Source organism: Ambystoma mexicanum, chromosome 13, assembly GCF_040938575.1.
Source record: "Ambystoma mexicanum isolate Mex_15411 chromosome 13, UKY_AmexF1_1, whole genome shotgun sequence".
NCBI classification, from domain to species: domain Eukaryota; kingdom Metazoa; phylum Chordata; class Amphibia; order Caudata; family Ambystomatidae; genus Ambystoma; species Ambystoma mexicanum.
This window is the reverse complement of record NC_090938.1, coordinates 775,360,409-775,383,734: the sequence shown is the minus strand read 5'-3', so window position 1 is coordinate 775,383,734 and position 23,326 is coordinate 775,360,409. Positions and strand designations below refer to the sequence as shown.

General features: G+C 44.9%; 1 protein-coding gene across 1 annotated transcript in view; it reads right to left on the bottom strand.

Moving 5' to 3' along the window:
- The window catches only part of LOC138520570 (E3 ubiquitin-protein ligase TRIM39-like), a 186,851-nt gene extending 163,779 nt beyond the window's left edge, over positions 1–23,072 (bottom strand). The window contains exon 1 of the mRNA XM_069632908.1: positions 22,973–23,072. The gene's annotated coding sequence lies outside the window, so the exon portion shown is untranslated. The remainder of the gene's footprint in view (positions 1–22,972) is intronic.
- Positions 23,073–23,326: the final 254 nt, after the last annotated feature.

The window sequence follows — 23,326 nt, the reverse complement described above, 5'->3', positions numbered from 1 at the left end:
CACAACACATCTTCCCCCTTACAAAACACACTTGCAACAAAAGCTTCACAACACAACACTAGACACAAACCAGCCCAGTTCCAAGGCTATACCTAACCCACATTACCTTAACCAACACAAAATAACTTTGGTCCTCCTGCTCGCCCCCGCCACAGGCGAGCCTTCAGGCTGCCTTCCTGAAGCACCTACTTGTCACCCCGACGCAATACTAGTCATCAGGACGACAAAGAAATTACCATAGACAAATAAGAAGTTCAGTAAAATTCTACAGCTCACTGACACACAACCAGCAACAGGCATGCCTCAGAAATACACAAGCATACACATATATATATATATATATATATAAAGGCGGACCAAGCCAATCAAGTAAATCTGACCATACCATGGTGTAAAGCTCCTCAAACATCTTGGAGATGCTGGCCAGTCAACTCCAAGACCATCTCAAAAACATATGGTTGACTCAAACACTCTTCTCAATGGCATTACAATCCAGTCCCATAATAAACCCTGACCAGAAAAAAAAAATGGCCAGGATCAACACACAACGCACAAATATAAACAAATCACCCAGAGATTCTTCACCTCGAACAGCATCTTCAACTTTATCATAGTAATTACTAGAGGGCGTCCCCTACCAGCAACTCGCTTCACCTGTCTTCTGCTTACTGTCCTTTAAGATAAGAATCATTTCTTCAAAGAGTGCACTACTTCCAAAACAAAATATTAGACTAGACTACTGCTATAGCAAAGACACTAGACGCTTACATTACCATTCACATTTGTGCAACTCTCACTAACCACTAATTCAAAATTCCTGAAAAGGCGCTACCCTCAGGATTCCTCTTCCTAACACGTAAAACCTACCGAGGCGCTACCTCCTAACCAAATTCACCTAAACAGTGCAACTAAAAGCACTAAAAGAGTGTACTCCTAAGTGGCGCTATCCCTTAAGATATGTGGAGGCGCTACCATCCGCGAGACCTTCCACACCACAGGACATTTAGGACGTTCCATACCACAAGCAGCAAGGTCACCTCCCTTCATACTGCACGGTAATAAGAGCTTTACCAAAACCAAACCAATTCCACTAAGTACAACAAAACAACAAACCACAACATCCCTAAAGAAGAAGAAGAAGGTATACCTCCCTCTATAACACACGGATGTCATATCTTAACCCGGAGATCTCATCTCCATAACCGAGCCCAGAACCAGATCCAATACTACGATAGGGAAAAAAAAAAAAACATACTTCCCTGGCACCCACAGTATCGCCAATAAAAATGGACCCACATTTGCCCATTGAAACATTCAATTCAAGCGTAGACTTCACTTCACACAGAAGAACTACATTTCAATTTAAATCAACATTCACCCAGTACTTGGACATTACGCAAGATTGATTGCGTATCATAATACATACTTATCACAAAATAGTCTTCATGCTATAAAGAAGCACTACCACCATACCCAGCCACACATTCCTGCATGTGACATACTGACAGGACATCATTTCTCTTGGTTTGCTATATGCATTTTTAACCCTAACCTTCCATACCCATACATGTTGTTGGTATTAAACAAAAAATAAAACACCCAACATCAACTCATATCGGCCTAAGAGTCCATAGCCATATGGCTCTAAAACCTAAAAGTCCACAGCCTTTGCAAGGCTCTAATGGATTTCCATGTGCCAGCAGATTTGGCACACCAAACCTGCAATTTCCTCAAATGTGGTTAAATCTACCATCATCCATAACCAATCTCATGCACATACCACTTTCCTTCCACATACTGCTTGAATGGCTTTCCATAACATTTCAACTCATTGCAGCACTATACTTAAAATTCCCAATAGCCATAATACGGACATATAATAAATACGATATACATCAAATACTTCATCAACAACACCACATACATTTGGTGCATGACTTCATTTTTCCTTCACCAGTCACAGTACCTCCGCTTTCCACCGTTCTGTCCTCCGGCGGAAAGCACCTTTAACCTTCGCCCCACGTGATTCTCCGCTGGGGCGAGCATGCTGCATTTGCCATGACGTGCGATCCGCGGATTTCTGTGTCATTAGGGCGCACAGATCTTTCCGCCCCCACAATCTGAAAGACAAGCACTGGTGAGATGGCGGGCCTTCTTCGTCAGGCGCATCTCACCAGGTGTAGTTACAGCCACATCCGACGTTGCCGCCACTCGCGCACCTCACCATCTGTCGTTACAGCCAAATCCGACTTTGCCACTACTGTCTACCGCTTCCGTTGAAAACGACTTTACTATCTCTTTCCTGGTCACGCAATTCTACGTTACATGGTCCTTTTCTCTAATTTCACTCCCTTCCTTTACCATGCGGCACAGTGTTCATGACGAACGTATTCCTCCTGTCTTTCGAATATCACGGTAAGTTCGAATCCTAGGCATTACATGCCATCGCCATCTCACCAGTGCTTGTCTTTCAGTTTGTGGGGGCGGAAAGATCTGTGCGCCCTAATGACACAGAAATCCGCGGAGGCAGGTAAGCTTGTAATGTTGGTTTATTAAGTACATAAGTTAGAAAAGAAGACCCCACTTCTCATGGGCTCCCTTCCCTTCAGCCTTCCCTTCAGCTCTCTCATCCAACCGTCCCTCCTCGAACCATAACAAGAAACCTGCACTAACATTCTATGACATCATAATGCATAGCTTTTCCACCCTAGAGGTTTCTTGCATTACCTTTCACATGTGAAGAACTCCTCCCTTAAGAAGAAACAACATAACACATCTTCCCCTTTTCCTTTTTTTTTTTTTTTATATGTATCATCAGATTAGTTCACTTTTCATAAAACTGGTTTTAGACAAACTGCCATGAATGCCTCAGTTACAATCTCCAGGATTCTCTCCTGGGTGTTGCCCACACATGACTCTCAAGTATGGCCTCTCTTCACCGAAGCGACTCTATTTTTATTCCACACTTGCCCACCAGTAACTCGCACTGCCCCTTTCATAACTGCCACCACTCTGACAGGATCAGAATAAAGAGGTTCACCTTTCCTCCTTATTACTCCTCTCTTTATCCTAACCCAGTCACCACATTCCACACGCAACTCCTTCTTTCCTCTCTTCAAATTCTCACGTCTGACCCACTCTGACTTCTTCCTCACTAATGATCTTCTCACTTCGTCTACAACAAGATCGGTCTCCCTACATCTTCCTAGCCATGGCGGACAAGCTATAGAATATGGCTTCCTTCCCCTCATGAGTTCAAACGGGCATAGACCCGTCGTAGAATGTGGTGCCATCCTCAAAGCCCACATCCTATTCTGTATCAATGCTACTTTATCTAAACCACATTCTTCTCCCATACGCACACTCTCCATCACACACCTATTCATCCTCTCAACCACACCATTTGACTCGGGATGATATAATGAGGTCCTTTTATGACCAACCCCACACTTCCTCAAATAGTTAGAAAATCTTTCTCCAATAAATTGGGGTCCATTGTCGGTCAATACAGTTTCAGGCAAGCCCTCACTCGCAAAAATCTCCTGTAGAACCTTTATCATACACTCACTCGTGATCTCCCTCACTATCTTAAAGTCTACCCATCTGGAAAATAGATCCACCACCAAAACTATATATTTACCACGGGCATAACCAAGTTCCACGGGACCAAGTATGTCCATGGCAATATCACACCATATCCTGGACGGAAGACCGACGTCCACTAATGGTTGTTTTCTGGCCACCACTCCCTTTCCACTCTTAACACAAAACTGGCAATTTGCCAGGCAAGTCTCCACCTCCTTATCAAAACCCGGCCACCAATAATCTTCTCTTAGTACACCTTTGGTCTTGGTTATTCCTATATGACCGCTATGTGCCAGATCAATCACTTTCTTCCTTAATCCTTTCGGGACCACCGCCCTACCCCATCTGAACAAAATATTATCACTAACGGATAATTCATCCTTCACCTCCCAATATGGCTTCATTTCTTCCGCCAACTCCACTTTATTGGGCCAAGCTGTAGATTCAACATAAGTAATCACCCTCCTTATGATATTGTCTCTCTCCACTTCGTCCAACCACTCCTGTTTGGACACAATACCATCCGTGTTGACAAACACTAGCTCCATCTCCTCACTCTCCGTACTTTCGGGACCTGCCACCCTTATTCTAGATAAACTGTCCGCCAAAACATTCTCCCTACCGGGTATGACCTCCATCCTAAAACAATGTGTTTGCATCCTGGTAACCCAGCCTGCCACTCTCCGAGAAACTTTGTCCAGGCCTTTATTTTCAAAAATAGCTTTTAGGGGTTTATGATCAGTTCGTATCACAAACTCCACTCCCCACACAAAATTTTTGAATCGTTCCACTGCCCAAAAACAAGCAAGTGCCTCCTTCTCTAAAACAGAATATCTCAACTCCGCTCCCTTGAGTCCCCTTGAAGCATGGGCAATCACCTCTTCGGAGCCATCTTCCTGCTTCTGGGACAACACAGCTCCCAGTCCGCTTTCACTCGCGTCTACTGTGATTATAGTTAGCTTCCTAGTGTCAAAACATCCTAATGGACTAGCCATGTTTATTTCTTCCTTTATCCTGTTAAACTCCATGTCACACTGGGTACTCCACACAAAATCGGCTCCCTTCTTAAGAATCTTTCTCATCTCTTGTACCTTATCAGCATAGTTTATCACAAATTTGTGGTAAAATTCCGTCATCCCAAGGAAAGAGCGTAGCTCATTCTTGCTTTTCGGTTTCTCAATACTCTTAATAGAGTTCACCATATCTTCCTTGGGCTTAACTCCATCTCCCGACACTTCGTGTCCCAGATAATCCACTTTTGCCTCCGCAAACTTACACTTCTCACCTCTCAAAGTAACACCTCTCTCCTCAAATATCCTCAAAACCTTCCGTAGGTTCCTGTCATGCTCTTCCATTGTGACACCACTCACCAACACATCATCCTGAAAACAGAACACTCCCTTGATACCCTTCAACAACCGATCCATGATCTTCTGAAACACAGATGAAGCGGACGCCAATCCGAACGGCATCCTTCTAAATTGAAAAACACCTTCATGCGTCACAAAAGCAGTAACTTTCCTACATTCCTCCACCAATTCGACCTGATGATAAGCTGACGTCATGTCTAACTTAGAAAAATATCTTCCACCACCCACCATGGTCAATAGTTCACTCATGTTCGGTAGTGGGTGTCTGTCCACTAGCACACACTTATTCAATTCGCGCATATCAATACACAACCTTATGTCCCCTGAACTTTTCTTCACAATTACCACCGGGGATACCCATTGAACTCCCCCAGCTCTCTCAATCACCCCTGACTCCAATAGCTTCTGCAGTTCCTTTTTCACATTCTCCCTTAAAGCAAAAGGCACTGGTCTGAGCTTTGCAACGACAGGTATACTACCCTTTTTTAACGTTATTTGATGTTGAAACCCTCTTATCCTTCCCAACTTCTCATTGAATACTTTCCCAAAACACGACATATATGTGTTGTGACCCATAGACACCTCGGATATCTGCAATACTTGCTCAGGGTGATTGGGATCGAGTCTGATCCCTAAATTCTTTTGCTCTCTCCATCCTAACAGAGATTGCCCCTTCTTGGTAACATACACTTTGCCTTCACAACTACGCCCCTTAAACTCAAATTTACTCCATACATAACCTACTAAATCAATCCGATCTTGGTTATACCCTCCTGGATTTATATCAGGTTCTAACAACTCAGATACTACTCCTCTCATTTCGCACTCAAAGACAGCTCTGGATATTAACGTTATTTTTGACCCCGAATCAGCCATCATTGATACTTCACGACCATTCACTGTCACCACAGTATATGGTCGTTCACAATCATCAGGCTCCCCACCATTTGTAACTACATTAACAGTATTCACAATAACATTCTGTAATGGCACCACAACTTCCTCTTCAGATGATCTCCCCTCTTCTTCCTCATTTACATATAGTACTCTTCGTTGGCCTGACTGTCCAAATTGGTAGTTCTTGCAGCATGATGCTAAATGCCCTCTCCTTTTGCATTTTGAGCACGTACTTTTTCGCCCTGGACATACAACAGAGGACGCAAAGTGTGTTGCACTGGCACAACGATAACATAGCCTTTCCTCCTTCCTATCTTCCTTTTTCTCATATCTCTGCATCGACTCTTGATTCTTCCTCTCTTCAGTATTACTCCTCCCTGTCACTCTGTTCTTTCCTCTCCTTTTGTTCTTCCCCTCGGCCACAGATAATACCTCCGGCTTATTTTCTTTGGGTTCCCCTCCTTCAGATTTGGAGAGTTTGGCCACACATGCTAACGAATGCTCCACACGTTTTGCCAGATCCAACACTTCATCTAAACTCGGCTCATCCTTTAACCACAGTTCCTCTCTTATCTTATTTGACCGACAATGTGTCATGAATTGATCACGAATATGTTCATCGAAATTTCCTTGGAACTTGCATGTAAGAGCCAGATGACGCAACGCAGTTACATAATCCTCAACAGATTCACCCTGGGCTTGTGTGCGCATCCGGAAATTGTACCTCTCCAAGATCGTGCTCCTCTTTGGATTAAAATGCTTATCAAGTCTCACCAATGCAGACTCAAACTCATTTAATTCATCCCCACTTCCCTCATTTGCCAGTTGGGGTAAAGTTTCAAAAATTCTCTGGCCCTCGAAGCCCAAAAAATGCAACAACAATGCTACCTTCCCCTCTGCAGAATAGGCCGTTCCGCCAGCTGCTTTCATGTAGTGCAGAAAACCCTTGCGCCATTGTGGCCACGCAATCCTCGCCGTCCCTGGAGCAGACATAAAAATGGGAGGACCCGATATCCCTGGCAGAGCTGCCATGTCCGCTGCCAACCAGAATGTCACTTGCTGTGCGCGTGTTCTATTTTACTTGCACCAGGCGCAACTGGCCACTGTTGGCTTTGAGCGCTACGCTATCCTTATTGCTTATGTCTAAATTTTGGAACTGTAACTGTAACATAAGAACTGAAGTAAACTTAAGAAGTAACCTAAAGCTGCCTGGATTGAGCTTTATAACAATGGTATGGTCAGATTTACTTGATTGGCTTGGTCCGCCTTTATATATATATATGTGTATGCTTGTGTATTTCTGAGGCATGCCTGTTGCTGGTTGTGTGTCAGTGAGCTGTAGAATTTTACTGAACTTCTTATTTGTCTATGGTAATTTCTTTGTCGTCCTGATGACTAGTATTGCGTCGGGGTGACAAGTAGGTGCTTCAGGGTGGCAGCCTGAAGGCTCGCCTGTGGCGGGGGCGAGCAGGAGGACCAAAGTTATTTTGTGTTGGTTAAGGTAATGTGGGTTAGGTATAGCCTTGGATCTGGGCTGGTTTGTGTCTAGTGTGGGAGACTAGAGTCTGCTCGTGGCAGGGGTGGATGGGAGGTGATTAGTGCTGTTATTGATGGTGTTTAAGAATGATAGGCGGAGTTCTGAAATTGCATAGTTGTGGGTTTTTCAAGTGAAACCTCCATTGCTCGTGGGTTGGATGAGATGTGCGTTGCCTTTGTGAAAATGTCTGATAGGAGGGAGATGTGTTGTGAAGCTTTTGTTGCAAGTGTGTTTTGTAAGGGGGAAGATGTGTTGTGATGTGCTTGGTTAGTCTGATGTGGTTTGTCAGGTGGTTTATGATGTCACCAGAGTGCCTGTGGAATGTTGATGCATGAGTGGGAGAATGCTGTGATGAGAGTTCTATATTGTGTCAGTTGAGCCCTCCCTCCCTGGGTGATGGGTGCCGGTGTCTCTTTGTCTCTGTCTCTATCTCTATCCTTATTGCTTATGTCTAAATCTTGGAACTGTAACTGTAACATAAGAACTGAAGTAAACTTAAGTAACCTAAAGCTGCCTGGATTGAGCTTTATAACAATCGCGTCCCACCGTTGAATAGGGATAGCGTCCCATTGTGAAGGGATAGCGTCCCACGGAAGGGAGGGATAGCGTCCCACCTTTAAATAGGGATAGCGTCCCACTGTGAAGGAGATAGCGTCCCAATGATGAGGGATAGCGTCCCACTGAAGGAAGGGATAGCGTCCCACCGTTGAATAGGGATAGCGTCCCATTGTGAAGGGATAGCGTCCCACGGAAGGGAGGGATAGCGTCCCACCTTTAAATAGGGATAGCGTCCCATTGTGAAGGAATAGCGTCCCACTGCGATGGGGATAGCGCCCCAAGGAGGAGGGATAGCGTCCCACTTTAGGAGGGATAGCGTCCCACTGTGAATAGGGATAGCGTCCCATTGTGAAGGGATAGCGTCCCACTGCGAAGGGGATAGCGTCCCAGTGTCAATAGGGATAGCGCCCCACAGTGTGAGGAGTTAGCGCCCTGTTTTGAGAAGGGCAAAGTGTATGGAGGTGGCTACTCCCAGTATTTTGGTTAGTATCACGTTGGTAGGGAGGATCCTTCCATATGTGTGTGGGTGACCGATACCATGTGGTCATTGGTGTCGCCCTGATGTTTTGAGTTGCATCATCTCTAAAAGATGAAATTTCATCAGCATAGTTCTCCTTAGTGAAATGTCCATGAAAGTTTACCTTGGGATGGGTCCTTCCTGGTAGTGTCATGTGAGGAGAGGTATGCATACAGTGAAATGTTCAGTTGGTCCTCCAGCACAGCGTTTTCCTTTTTAAGGTTATCTGTGTCTAGGAGGGTGTGAGCAAGTTAAACATCTCTCTGACAAGTTGTCATCGGAAAGGGAAGAGATATTTATGATGTTGACTGCCTTGGACATTTCGTTTCTGCATTGTCAATAGAAAGGGAGATGTGTTGTGATGTTACTTGTTGAGGAACTATGAGATGGCTTGGAACACTGTGAGTGCATGGAATGTTTGACTATGAGCTTCGCTCCAGAGTTCCAATGCTGTCAGTTGAGCCTGGGTGATGGGACCCGGTGGTCTTTCTCTTATAACAGCTTAAGTAACTTATAATAAATGTTGATGCATGAGTGGGAGAATGCTGTGATGAGAGTTCTATATTGTGTCAGTTGAGCCCTCCCTCCCTGGGTGATGGGTGCCGGTGTCTCTTTGTCTCTGTCTCTATCTCTATCCTTATTGCTTATGTCTAAATCTTGGAACTGTAACTGTAACATAAGAACTGAAGTAAACTTAAGAAGTAACCTAAAGCTGCCTGGATTGAGCTTTATAACAATTATTCCCTGATTTTTAATCTATCTGTACCTCCACTGCGGCAAAATGTGCACATTCGGTATCACCATGGATGGGGGAGGTCGAGGACACCCAAACATTCTTGCAGCAATTCTGCCCTCCTTCCCAGCAGGGTCAGGGGGCTCGCTCGTTGCCACGCTCTATGATCCCCGGGGTGTGGGATGACTTGGGAAGTGATGGATGTGATAGCGTATGTTTTGAGAAAATGGTCTGCACAGAATTCCGAAGGTGGTATAATCTTCATGGGGGACTTCAATGCCGACTAGACTTAAACGGCTTTGACTGGTCGATTCACACCTCATGCTCTGAGAAAAAGGGCTGAGCATGGTTGGAGCTGCTAGCCGAATTTGAGCTATACCCACTGCACAAGGTGGACAACAGAGAAAACGCCACTTGGTTAAGTGGCATTTACCATAGTTATTTTGATTTAGTTTTTTTTTCAACCCTATAATTATGAATTTGTCCCCCGAGTATGAAAAAAACTAGGTATACATGACTGATCATGCCATGCTGTACATAAGGCGCCCTAATCTCCTTAATGGCCACTATGACATCCTCAGGTATTCCCGTATGGTTAACGTTCAGGGAAATCGCTTGATGTGGACCACAAGCAATATGAATAGTTTGAACATATCTTTATCCCAGTATGGAAAGGCACCGATTGAAATTTTGAAGGACTGTGCGTGGGACATGAGCACGCTGATGAATGTAGTATGGCCAAACTCAAATATTTGTTTAATAGCCCACCCAGGGCCAAGGAATGGAGGAGGTCCGTTCGACATAGTTATTGCAAAGAGGAAACAAGATGTTAGAGTAGGGCTACAAAGAATATGGCGTAATTCAGCTATGTGTGATACAGAGAAAAATAAATGTGCAGCAAAAGTTAGATCTTGCTACAAACATTGGCTCCTTAATCATCAAGCTCTAGATGCATCTGCTTGATGGAATTACATTAATATCTTGATTAAAACACACGATTCAAAAAAATGTTGCCACTTCCTCCGATCACAGAGAGAAAATTCCTTTGCCATGCAAGTGTGTGGCACCTCAGAAGCAATCTGTGGAACCCATATATATGAAAGATTCTGTAATCCCAAGGTAGAAAATGTAAGGAGCCACTGGCAGGTATGGTGGACTATGCAGTCTGGCATTGCATTTCAGAGGCAGCTTGTATGCCTCATTAAAACGGCTAAACCATCTAGAGCTTCCGTTCCGGACCAAATGGCTTATATAATACTGTTATTAAGATAGATCCGGATGTATGGGCGGCTCTGTTTAAGGAACAGTTTCTCCACATCTGTGAACAAGCCTCCATCCCTCCTTCCTGGCAGGAATCGATATAGGTACCAATCCATAAGAAGGGCCCCAGAATAATGCCGGAAAACTATTATCTTCTCGCAATGCTGGACTATGGGTCAAAACGTTTTGCTAATCTTCAGCTAACCATGCTATTTTACATCACAGCCTCATGGGCTTTAGAAAAGTATTTGGCACTAGCCATTCCATCTGGGCTCTCTCAACATTAATCGCTGACACTTAAGCATATTCTGGAACGCCCTTGTAGGTTATGTGGATTATAGCTCTGCTTTCGACACTGTCATACGCACCAAACTATGGTAAAAACTGACCACGTGGGGTATCAATCATTCCCTCTTATATTCTATTCATTGATGTACAATGACACCACGGTCCGGATAAGACTATCTCAGGAGGGAGCATTAACTCATCCTTTTAAGACGAACATCAGACTTAAACAGGCTGTGTTCTTGCCCCGTTGCAGATTTTTATCAGGTATTAGGGAATGTTAATAACTTCCCTGTATGGAAATGTTGATCTGCCCTGTTTAACATACGCCAATGATACAGTAATATTAGATAGAATGCCAGTAGGACTGCAGCGATCGCTGAATGCTCTCTATGACTTGGCTGCAGTTAATGGTTTGCATGTTAACCTGACAAAAACAAAAAAGTATGGCCATAGGGAGCAAAGCTCATCGATCTAAGAACTATCAGTGGAAAATGGGTGATGTAACACTGGAACAGACTAGCATTTATCTGGGGATCTATATAAAGGCTTCTGCATCATGTGTTCATTATGCAGAAATGATATCCTCCAAAGCCTGGCAGAAATGGCTCGCCCTAAGGAAGGTGATCGCTAAACATGGGGGAGATTCAATTGAAGCAAATGTTATAGTATATAAAACTGCTATAATTCCTGCCGTCCTTTATGCATTAGAAACCCTGCCTGAAAAGGCGGTCGTATGATTATGTAAATTGGAAGGTAAAATTCATCGATCTCTGCTATGCCTCCCAAGCTCAGTTCCAGTCCAGGTAATTAGATTGGAACTTGGTCTCCAATCTATGATATCGCTTTGGAAGGAAGCAGCATACAGATTTTGGGTGAAGATTAGATTTGCATTGCTTGCCCAGACACTTTGTTGTCACACACAATAGCCCATTTGAGGCGATTTACACGGAGCACCGGATACAGAGACATGGAGACCTTGGTAAAAAAAACACACTGCTCAAATATTGGCGTAGTCTGTGCTCATGTTTTAGATGTCCCTATTTTCATAAATAAGTTGTCCCAAAAAATAAAAATGTATGACAGAATTCAATCACTCGCGCATTTATCCACGTTGCGTAAGTATTCTATGTATTCACAACAGGGAATGTTTAAAGATACCGCTGGTGCTTACCTACCAAAATGAAGGCTACCGGCACTGATCTGTTTTTATAATTTACATCCAATTTGATATTTTACCAGTATTGTCAAACATAGTTGCCTGGAGAGGTATCACTAGGGAAAAGCATGTGTGTCGCTCATGTAGGGAGCAGGTGGAGACACTTAGACACATTTTAACACAATGGGCCTCATTCCGAGTCCGGCGGTAACCCTGTCAGTGCTACCGGCGGGTTGCGGCCAGACTTGGAATAATTTACTGGCACCTGACTTTCCGGTGCCACCGGGGGATTACAACCCTGGCGGTCCAGAAAGTCAGGTGCCGGTAAATTGTGATTCCCCATTCCCTCAGAGTCCGATAGGACTCTGCGGGAATGGGCACCACGGAAGCACCGGCACTGTTGTTAATGGTGCCGGTGCTTCATTGAAAACTCTGCGAGCGGGTGCCGTCTGGCAGGGCAGGTCTGACATGCCGGGCTGGACGGCACCTGCCCGTATAGTTGTAGTGTGCCTGTCCGGAAACAACAGTGCTGGTAAGCTTACTGGCACCGTTGTTTACGGACAGGCACACTTAGAATTAGTCCCAATGTCCAGTTCTGGGTCTTTTGTATTTGAAGGGATAGAATACATTTGAGTTGTTTCACATGGATCAATTTTGTTCCATGTTATATGGTGCTGAATCTCTCATGGTTACATGGGCGGCTTACCATATTTAGCAAAAGGTCAAAATTAAACATGCTGAAATTAGCAATCTAAATTTTGAAACAAATTAAAAATGTTATCACACTAATGCAGAGCAAGAAGTAACACATGGCTGAGGTTCGGCAATATGTGGGGCTTCAGTCTTTTATTGCTTGAGATGTTCTATGGTCTCAGTGACTCTAATATTAATATCCACAGTAGATCGCTTTCTGGTATTATTCATCACTGCTTTTTAACAATCTGCTGAGGGATTGTTTGTTGAAATGAAGAAATCTGCAAATAGTGTCATTATTTTGGATATGTTGAAATCATGCAGCGCTCTTTTATATGTAATGTATGTGATTTTTAATGTGTTTTTAATAATTATTTTTGTGATTTGTAGAGTGTAGTATAAAAGGTTGATTGCATTTAACCGTAAGCACTTAGATAAATAATTAAGGCTAAACTTGCCCTGAAGATATACAAGCATGCCATTTTTAAAGCAAAATCTGAATATATTCACGAGAAAATAGATGCAGCGAAAAATCACTGCAGAGAGCTTTTCCCAGTTATATCAAATATTTACCATTCAATTTGCATTTCCTCTACTATTGAGCCTTCGTTAATACAGGGCAACATGTTCAATACCTTTTTAAACGAAAAAATAGAAATCATTCAGGGCAATATCCTGTTGACTCTTCAGTCTTCGTCAAAGACAGTTCTGAAACAGGTGGGCACTTATCCCCTGTGCAAGCAGGGATTGCTCAACACACTGTTCCATTTTATTTTACACCAGCGTCAGAGGATGACGTTCAGTGCTTTCTAGCAACGCTTAAACCTACTAATGATTCACTATTTTCAATGCCAGCATGTACTGCGAGGCGAATAGGGCTGTAGATTGCACATTTATGACAGATTTCATAAACAAACCTCTCGAGCGGGGTATAGTGCCCTTGGTCCTGAAGAAAGCCATTGTTACGCTTTTGCAAAAAAAAAAAAAAAAAAATCTAGATCCATCTATGCTGCAGAATTACTGACTGTTAGGTGGCCTCCAGTGGCCAGGTAAAGTGCTTGAGAAGGTAGCCAGCTGCAGGATTATGTGGAGGAGTCTCCACATACTTGACCCTTTGCAATTTGGTTTCCGACCTAAATTTAGTTCAGAAAGAGCTCTGTTGGCGGTGCAGGATGATCTACTAAGGGTCGCGGATAGAAGAGACCTCTAATTGCTGGTAATGTTGGACCTCTCTGCGCCTTTTGACACAGTAGATCATCATATGTTGCTTAACCGTTTGAGAGATTGGTAATGTTTTTGAACATGCAATCAAATCAAATGGTTCGGATCCTTTCTATCTAACAAATGCCAACAGGTCGAATTGCAGTGGTTTCTTTCAGATCCAATCTCCTTGGTCTGTGGAGTACCACAGGGATCTTCATTATCGCCCTTGCTCTTTAATCTTTACATTCGGCTGCTAATGGATGTCCTGAGGAATCATGGGATTCATTTTCACTCTTATGCCGATGATACCCAGGTTTTCATTTAAATAGCAAATGTTTTGAGGAAACATTTCTTAGGGTTAAACAGTGCCTCAATGAAGTGAGTCTTTGGATGTCCGAAAATCAGTTGCAACTTAACCCGACTAAGATCAAGGTTGATCTGTTTGGACCCAAACAGCTCCTTGCAGCAGGGAAGTGTCCCAGGGTTCCATGTTTTTTGGGGGCTCAGCTAAAACTCGCCTCCAAAACTAAATATTTAGGGTGTATCGGGCAAGATAATCTTGCCAGTGAAGACCAGGTTACTGCCAAGGTGCAGCGTTCTTTTTACTCCTAGCGTTTTCTACAAGCCCTGCTGTTTGTTACAGATAAGGATCATGCTGTTGCAGTTGGTTCAGTGGTGAACTCAAACTTGGACTACTGCAACAGCCTTCTTGCTGGCATCCTGGTCAAAAAGTGTCAGAAACTGAGAAAATCACAGAACGCTGGTCTAAGACTGATTTGTCAATTGGGTAGGTCCTCCTATGTTTTGGCCTCCCGCCGGACACTTCACTGGCTGGCCGAAGAAGACAGAATTAACTTCAAGCTGGCTTGTCTGATATTCAAGAGCTTGAATGGTCTTGCCCTCTCTTATCTGGGGGATAAACACAGCCGTTATCAACCAACTAGAATGCTACATTCAAGGGATCAATTGTTGTTGACAATCTCGTCCTCTTCTTGTGTCATAAAGGGGGATAGAAGGTTGGCTGTCTGTGGTCTGAGGCTGTGGAACAGCCTCCCTCAAGAAATCAGAGCTCTTGAATCCATCTATCAGTTTCGCAAAGCCCTTAAAACCTTCCTCTTCAAATAAAGGGTAGATGGGGGCATTAGGGCTGTTATTCTTGTCTCATCTGAGGAATGGTCCCTGGCAATATATGTTGGTTTCTTTTGTTATCTTGTTTACCAGCTGCGCCTTTATACGATCAAGTTAGTTCTGTGCGCATTTATAAATGTTCAAATCAAATACTGTGGATCACTGCCATGTGCATGGTGCCCAGGTGTTTTAGTAGCTCTGGAAGAGAGTAGGTGGAGTTTGATTGATCAGGATAGGAGGCAAATGCAAGATAGCTCTCCTTTTGTGTTAATGCTGTAGACCGCAGTTACACTGAGTTCTGCGTGTGTCTGCGTTTTTAGGTGTTTTGTGTCAAGAGCATCAAGGAGTTTGTGTCCAGAAAGGAGAATTTATGTGATGATGTATTAGCTGGGGTGTGTGATGTGTACGTTGCTTGAAGACGAGTAGCATTCTGTTGTTCGCTCTTTGGTGCGGTTGTTATCAAAAGTCATGTGTGAGTGGCTTAGGTGGTCTGCGTGTGGTTAGTTTGAGCAGAGAAAATGGAGTGGTTAATAGGGCTAACACAGGCTCAGGTGAAAACATAGCCAGTATTTTATAATCCCCAGGAGCTGGGCTGGACTGGGAAGATTGAGCAGAAGTAGGTTGACACCTGTCATGGTATGGCTGAACTCTATTAAGTATTGGGCAGCCGGGATAAAAAGTCTCATAGTAGCCTCAGTACATAGTGGTGGATGGGGAGTCAGTATGGCAGGGCGTGAGTGGAGTATGAATTTTCAATGAAAAATTAGTTAATGGTCAAAGGTGGGTAGCTCTTTTGTTCTCACACCCGGTTGTTGGTTGCCAGAGGATGCAAGCTGGCTTCCTTTTGCACACCCTCATTTGGTTAATTAGCTGTTGAAAATCCAGGTCTTTAGCGTTTTCCTGAAACTAAGGTAGTCCTTTCGTATTGTTTCCAGAGGTTGGTCACCATTTGGAGAAGACCTGAAAAGGGGGTCGGGATCCTGCCACCACCCCCTCCTACTAAATTCATAACAAGAAGGAAGGCCAGGAAACACTGCAATCATCCATTCTATTTCAGATGAATCCCTAATGGACCAATGATTGACAAATACGTTGAGAGGTATACCCTAAGCCAGCCATACAGACCAGGTGTGGTACAGATCTATCCCTCTGTGGATGAAGAACCGCAGCCCATGGTCAGAGAGACCTATATGGACAGCCTGGACTAGAGAACCAAGAAGCCATGTTGCTGACGTTTTTAGAGGCACCACTACATTGCAGCGATAGATATGAAGCACACGTGCCATCTGCACTTCTGGACACAAACCCACAGTCGAATGCATGAAGAACACAAGCATACAGTTTGGTATTAGAAGACAGATACATATACATACTGTCATCGCTTTTATTATTTTTGCCATTAACCAAATGCAGCAATGCAGAAACCACAAGGCGCAAGAGATCCTGAGCAAAGCTTAAAGATGCTTAAACATGAACAACCCTATAGAATTGCAGGAGCACCTATGAACCTGACAGAACCAAGTGTGACTAACCTATGCAGAATAAAGTATAGCATGGACACGGAAGAAACCGCCATATAAGGTTTAGGAAAATTACAGCAGGCCTCAGGCCTCTGAGCAAGAGGCGAGCTGAGCTGACTTAGCCTAGACAGAGGCAAGAGGTGTGTGACAGGACCCACAACCAAGGTCAAGAGATACAGATGACATTTCAATCCCCAGACGACAAAGGGACCAAACAATATGAATAAATCCTCACAATTCAGAGCTGCAGAGCTCAAATTCGTGGTCTCTGAACACGTGACGTGGCTGAAGCAGACAATGGACAGCGATCGGCAGTGGGAAAGGGAGCCGGTCTCAGGCAGCCAGACACAGACTCCAACAAATATGCAACAAGTGTTGTGCCTGACAGGAGAGCACTCTCATAAGGCAGAGGTGGTGCACACAAGTTACACTACAGACACGTAATCGTTCTCATCACCTTGAAAAGGTACACAGTGAGCTGAGAACCATTTTAGGTCCCAGGCCTGGGGACACCAGCTCAAGCCAATCACAGTTTAGTACCGTAGCGGTGGATAGCAACGGGCAATACCCAATGGTAAATCCACAACACTGCAACAATGTTATAGTTAGTGACTTGGGGATGGAACAGGCCAGCCACCTGACATGTGAGGGCCAGTAGAATAACATCTATAGTGTCTTTTATAGGTTATATAGTGCTCAGTGCCCAATCACCTGGCCAGGTAGGTTTTCTGGAGAAGGGCCCAGATTGTGACGAAGTGCCAATGCCATTTGGGAGTTAAACCGGCCTGCGAGCTGAGGAAGAGCGAGATGTGCATGAATATTCTTTGTTCCTGTGCGGAACCCTGTTGGTTTTGTCTGTAATAAACTGCAGTTTGAACTTGCCGTTGACTGAGTCCTCGGTGTATCCTGGGGGAGGGTGTTGGGCCCTCTAAGTCCGTAAACTCCAGTGTCCCTCTGGCCTACCTGGGGGTTCCTCCCAACAGACCAATCCTCTGTGTCTCTCTGGTGAAGGACATAGTCTCTAGTAGTAATATGTTGCAGGATCTTAGCACCATCCATGGTTGGTATTGGGCACCTTTGCTCCGTGTAAGCTGCAAGAGGCAAATGACACAGAGGAGCACATGTGCACGTTGAGGGAAATGGTGTTCCCGCAAAGCACTACATCTTGATTAAATTAATGTCAGGCGAGTGGAAGGACGTACTCCACCAACAGCATACCCGCACCCAGAGGTCCAAACAGTACCATGGACACCATTTGCCAAGGCATAATCATGGTCAGAAGAAAGTATACTCCTTAGTGTAATAGAATAGTTGTTCTGGCATCACTGAACACAGTAGCCATCCTACTAGTGCACAAGGGACACAATGGCATTGTCAAGACCAACGCATAACAGTGTGCTTCCACAGTGTTGGCCATCTGGTGGGTGACATCATAGGTACCTATGTCCAACTGAAGGCCACTGACTGAGCCAACTGTCCTCCACCAGCTGCATTTAGGAGAAAGTGCAAACACCAGGATAGAAGAAGGTTGGTGCGCCTTCTGGTGGTTGTGAATGATTACTCAAGGAAGACTCTGTAGTAGTCATGTTCCCAAACCTGCAAAAGATCTTAGGGACACAAGGCATTCACAAAGTAATTGTGATGAATCACAAATTTGCTTGAAAGTCTTGTGATCCAGACCACGGCCGCCCAGCAGCTTCAAATGTCTTGCCAGGCACAAGAGGCAAGGCCACGTTCACCCTGCTGCATAGGAGCTGTGCGTGGCTCAGCAATTCTGCTGCAAACAGTTTTGGCAAGAAAAGGGGAAGTCCGGGGCAAGCAGTTGTCCTCCAAACCCAGGGAAGACCAAAACTAGGAGCAGACACCATTAGACCAACAGGTTTAGTAGTTTATTATTTATATAGCGCACCGCTAGACCCTGGGGCATCCAGGCGCTTGAGTATGATTACAAAGTAGTGAGGAAGTGTTACAGTCGGATGTTACAGTTTTGGTAAGAATAGGTTAAGCATTACATGAGTGTGTAGAGATTACATACAATGCGAACATTGTAAAAGCAGTTTGCTGATAAAATACATATTGTAAAAGGAAAAAAAACAGATACTAATATGTGTATTGTCGCTCAGATATACATTGTGGCTCAGTTATTAAGCAGTATACAAAAAGCAACAAGTTTGTGCGATTTGAGAATTAGCAGGATATACGGTATATACAAATGAATTGTCATACGTCTGGGATTTAAGCTTCTTTGGCCAGGAGCCAAGTTTTGGCGCTGTGCCTAAAGCGATGGATGGAAGGTTTGACTCTCAGGTCGGTTCGTAGTGAGTTCCAGAGTTTTGCGGCAAGCACTGGGAAGCTTGTGCCGCCTGCTTTTTGGAGCTTGAATCTAGGGATATTTAAGCAATGGGTTTGGGCTGATCTGGTTAAACGGGCTGGTGTGTGGAGCGTGAGGTTATCTGAGAGGTATCTGGGTGCTTGGTTGGATAAGCATTTGTATGTGAGTGAGAGTGTTTTATATTCGATTTTCTGAGGTATAGAAAGCCAATGACAGTTGCATCTGGTAGCAGAGTTGTGCTCGTGTTTGGGAATGTTCATGGCTGCTCTTAGTGCGTTATTTTGTATAACTTGCAGCTTGTTGATGTTCTTTTGACTGGTGCCCAGATAAAGAGCGTTGCAATAGTCAACTTTGGAGAGTACTAATGCTCTGGCTAGGGTGGTGCAGTTGGAAGGTAGAGAGGTAGGGTCTGCTGGCATTGATGAGCTTGCATGTGTGTGCGGTGGAGGATGAGATAGCATTGATCTGTCTTGTCAGTGTGAGGGAAGAGTCAAGGTATATACCAAGGGTTTTGACGCTGTTGGAGACAGGGATGTTTTTGCCGTCAATGGTGAATGTTTGATACATTTTGTCGAGTTTGTTACGTCTGGCTTGGAAGCCTAGGCGAAGGAGCACAGTCTTGTCATCGTTAAGGCAGAGTCTGTGTTTGGCCATCCATTCTTGGATGATAGAGTAAATATTGTTAAGTACTGTGTTGTCGGTGGAATAGTCGCCTGTTAGTGGGATGAGTATTTGCGTATCATCGGCATAGTTCGTATAGATGACACCCAGGTGGTCTAGTATGTCGAAAAAAGGTTTTGTGAATACGTTGTATAGTGTGGGGGAAATGCAGGAGCCCTGGGGGACGCCACAGGTAACGGAGGCTGGTGCGGCAGAGGCTGTGGAAGCGAAGACCCTCATCGAGCTGTAATTCAGGAAGGGTTGAATCCAGGTGTTGGCTTTGTTGGAGAAGTTTTCTGCTGAGGCTAGGTGATTACAAAGAATGTCATGATTTACCAAGTCAAAGGCGGCTGATAAGTTGAGGAGCAGAAGGAGGGCTAGTTTGCCATTGTCTTTAAGATTGTCCATTTGTGTCTTAAGGTCAATCAAGGCTGTCTCTGTGCCGTGTTTGGGAAGGAAGCCCGATTGTCTTAGCCCTAGCAGGTTGTTTTTCTCTAGGTGGTTCTGGATCCGCAAATAGGCAGATCTGTCGAGGATCTTAAGGAGGAAGAGCACGGTGGTGATGGGTCTATAGTTCGTATGGACACTGGGGTCTAGAGATGGTTTCCTAAGTAGCGGTAAGACCCAGGAGTCCTTTAGGTTATTGGGAACTATGCTGGATGCGAAGGATGAGTTTATTAAGGAGGTGATGAAGGGTGCAAGTTGTTTGGCCGCGTCTTTGATGACTGGGGCAGGGCAGATGTCATCTTGGCATTTAGAAGGTTTTAAAGAGTTGATTATGTCTTCAACCTCTTTAGTAGTGACGGTGGAAAATTCAAATAGGTTGTTGTTTTCCGAACGTGAGGTGTGGGTGTGAGAGATAGGATTGTCAGCGAAGGTGAGGCTTTCTTTCTTAGACTCGATTTTGGCTTGTAGCATGGCAGTTTTGCCGGGGAGTGCCTCTTGTATATTGGTACACCAGGCAATGTCTTTGGTACAAGTGTCTGGTATAGGGGATGGAGACTCTAGGTCTCTCAGGATGTTGAAGAGCTCTTTGGTGTTGGATTTTGCATTGCAGATTCGCTCATTGTACATGTTTTTTTTGTTTGGATGATTGCCGACTTGTAGTTGATGGAGCTATTTAATAGGCTGTTTAGTTGTTGGCAGATGGGGACTGCTTCCAAACTGATTCGGCTTGTCTTTTATTTTTGCGGAGAGTTTTTAGTTCAGGAGTGAACCATGAGTTGAGGTGTGCGTGTGGTTTGGCTTTCCACAGTTTCAGTGGTGCTACTGTGTTTATGGCCTTGAGAATGGTGGTGTTGTAGAGGTCTACTAATTCAGTGGGGTTGGTAATGGTGGGTGTGAAGTCATTGATGGGCTGGAGCAGAGGGACTGTGATGTTTTTACTATTTATTGTGAGGGTGGGAGGAGCGATGGGTGGGGTTACAGGTGTTTGTTTGTCTTTGGTGATGGTGAATGTAATGAGGTGGTGGTCAGTCCAGGCACAAGGTGAGTTGGCGAGGATGGTGGTGTTGCAGTTAAGGTCTGCTATCCAGTCAAGGATACGGCCTTTGTTGTGGGTGGGTTGTGATAAGTGGTGAGTGAAACCTAGTTCTGATATGGTATTGGCGACTGTGCTAGCTTTGTCATCTTTATTGTCGTTATACCCCAGGTTGAAGTCGCCAAGGATAAATATCTGAGAGTTGGGTTTAGTGTTGTTGGACAACAGGAGAGCAATATCGTTGTTGAATGAGGATATGGGGCCTGGCTGTCTGTAGATGAGGTGGGTGGTAATTGTGCTTATGTTGGATGCGGAAAGTTTGATTGTGAGTAGTTCAGCAGATGGGAATGATTGATTTTGTATGAGTCTGATATTAAAGGAGCTTCTAGCAATAATGGCTACATCGCCGCCTTTGCTTGTTTGTCTGTCTGTGCGGTATATGGTGTAGTCATTAGGTAAGGCTAGCGCTAAGGTGGGGCCTGCAGCTGCGTGGAGCCAAGTCTCCGTAATGGCTAAGAAGTCGAGTTTGTTGAGAGAGGTGATGTCGGCTATATCTAGGGCATGGGCGACTAATGATCTGGCATTGATGAGAGTGCCTTTGATAGTTTCGGTGGTATCTTGGTGTGTTTTTCTGTTGGGAGTGTGGGGGAGGGGGTGTTAGGGAGAGGAATAGGTTGGTGGGGGGATGAAGTAGTGTGTGTAAAGTGGATGGATGGTTTGGGATTAGTTGCGCTTTTGCTAGTGTGTGTGTTAGATGAAGTTGTGGTGGTGTGTGTCCTGGATCTGAGACGGCTGTGTCTCAATTTGCCTATGCTGGGATAGGTGTTCCTGATGGTATCAATGAGGGTGGACTGTGTTGGATGGGCATTTGTGTTAGATTGGAGTGTGGTGGGTGACCTGTTCAGGTGAGCGAGGGTATGTGTTGTTGGAAGGTGAAACCTAGTGGCTAGTCTCGAGTTGCGGGCATAGGTGTTGATGGGTTGAGTCAGTGATGAAACAGCAATGGCAGTGCGTGGTACAAGGCTTCTGGAGCTGAGTCTGGAGTTTCTGCAGCTAGTAGTGCAAGGGCGGTTTGGTGTAGGTTTGGAGGCAAAGTGGAGGATCCAAAGTGCTGGGTCGTTTAGGTAGAGGTTAGAGTCAGCCATGGTAGATAGGGCTGGTGGACAATAAGAGTTGGAGTGGAGCGTCTCGGTGGTGGGCCAGGAGAGTGCAGGTGCATTGGAGGTGCTTGGTGGCACGTACGGCAAGGAGAAGAGAAGACAGTAGAGCACAGAGTCTAGCAAATGGGGAGATACTGTGGGTGGGATGTAGTGTGAGGGACCAGGGCGGTGGGCAGGAGATGTTTGAGGCTGACAGCATTTTATAGTAATAACTGTGAGCCAGATGCAGTGTCACAGGTGAAGGGACTCGGGCTAATAGCAGTATAGCTAATGATAATGCTGGTACGGTACCGTAAGCATAACATAGGCAGGTTGTGGTCCGGGAACTACAATTGCGAAGAGGTGCGCAATAATAATAATGCTGAGTGCTGGAGGGGCTGCAAGGCCGTGATGCCCCGTAGGTAGTACTAACTGTAGTGGGGCTCAGATCCCAAAGCACACAATATACATGCTAGATGCAAAATAGGCCCGGTGGCAGAGATGCATAGGAATAACTGAGCATGCAAAAAGGGGCTCATATGGCTATGTACTCAATACGATGCTAGAGTCAGAGGGAATCAAATGTCAAAATGCACGGTAAGCACGTTAAATGCGCACGCTAAAAAAAAACATTACATGCCAGAGGGGTTGCTTGTTTATCTAGATGCACAGTGGAAATGCGGTAGGCACGGCATTGCATTGTCAAGGTGTATGGATGGATAGGTGTACGGCTGCGGGTTGAGGGAGGATAAGCGCGAGCCGCGTAGCTCGTTGCGGGGCGTAAGGAGCACAGTAATGATGTTATAAACATTTGCAAACTTGTAGTTCAGTTGAGACAAGGGCTCGAGGTGCGGAGGTCAGCATGTTCTGTATAAAATGTCACGCAGATTGTTGGAGGCAGGTTGATGCTTCTTACCCAACATTGAAGAGGGTTTCGGGTAGTGGAATCAGGCGGTCGCAGGATGCACCGACAAAGTTTCTGGCCCTGGTCTCTGTCGGCTCGGGACAGGGTCAGGACAGGAGTGGTTCCTTGTTGGGGCGGACGAAGCCAGACTGCTTCAGTAGGAAGGGGCAGCGGCCATCTTTGATTGGGGCAACCTCGTCGATTGCAATGTTGGCCTCAGATATTTGCAGTAAAAGCAGCGTTTTTGGCTGTGGTGAAGCCAGAAATTAATTACAGGCGAACGGATGCACATGAAAAGTATTATCATGCGTTTCAGGCGATTTTGGCAAAAAATAAATCTGCTCTCAGCAGAAGGTACACAGAGGA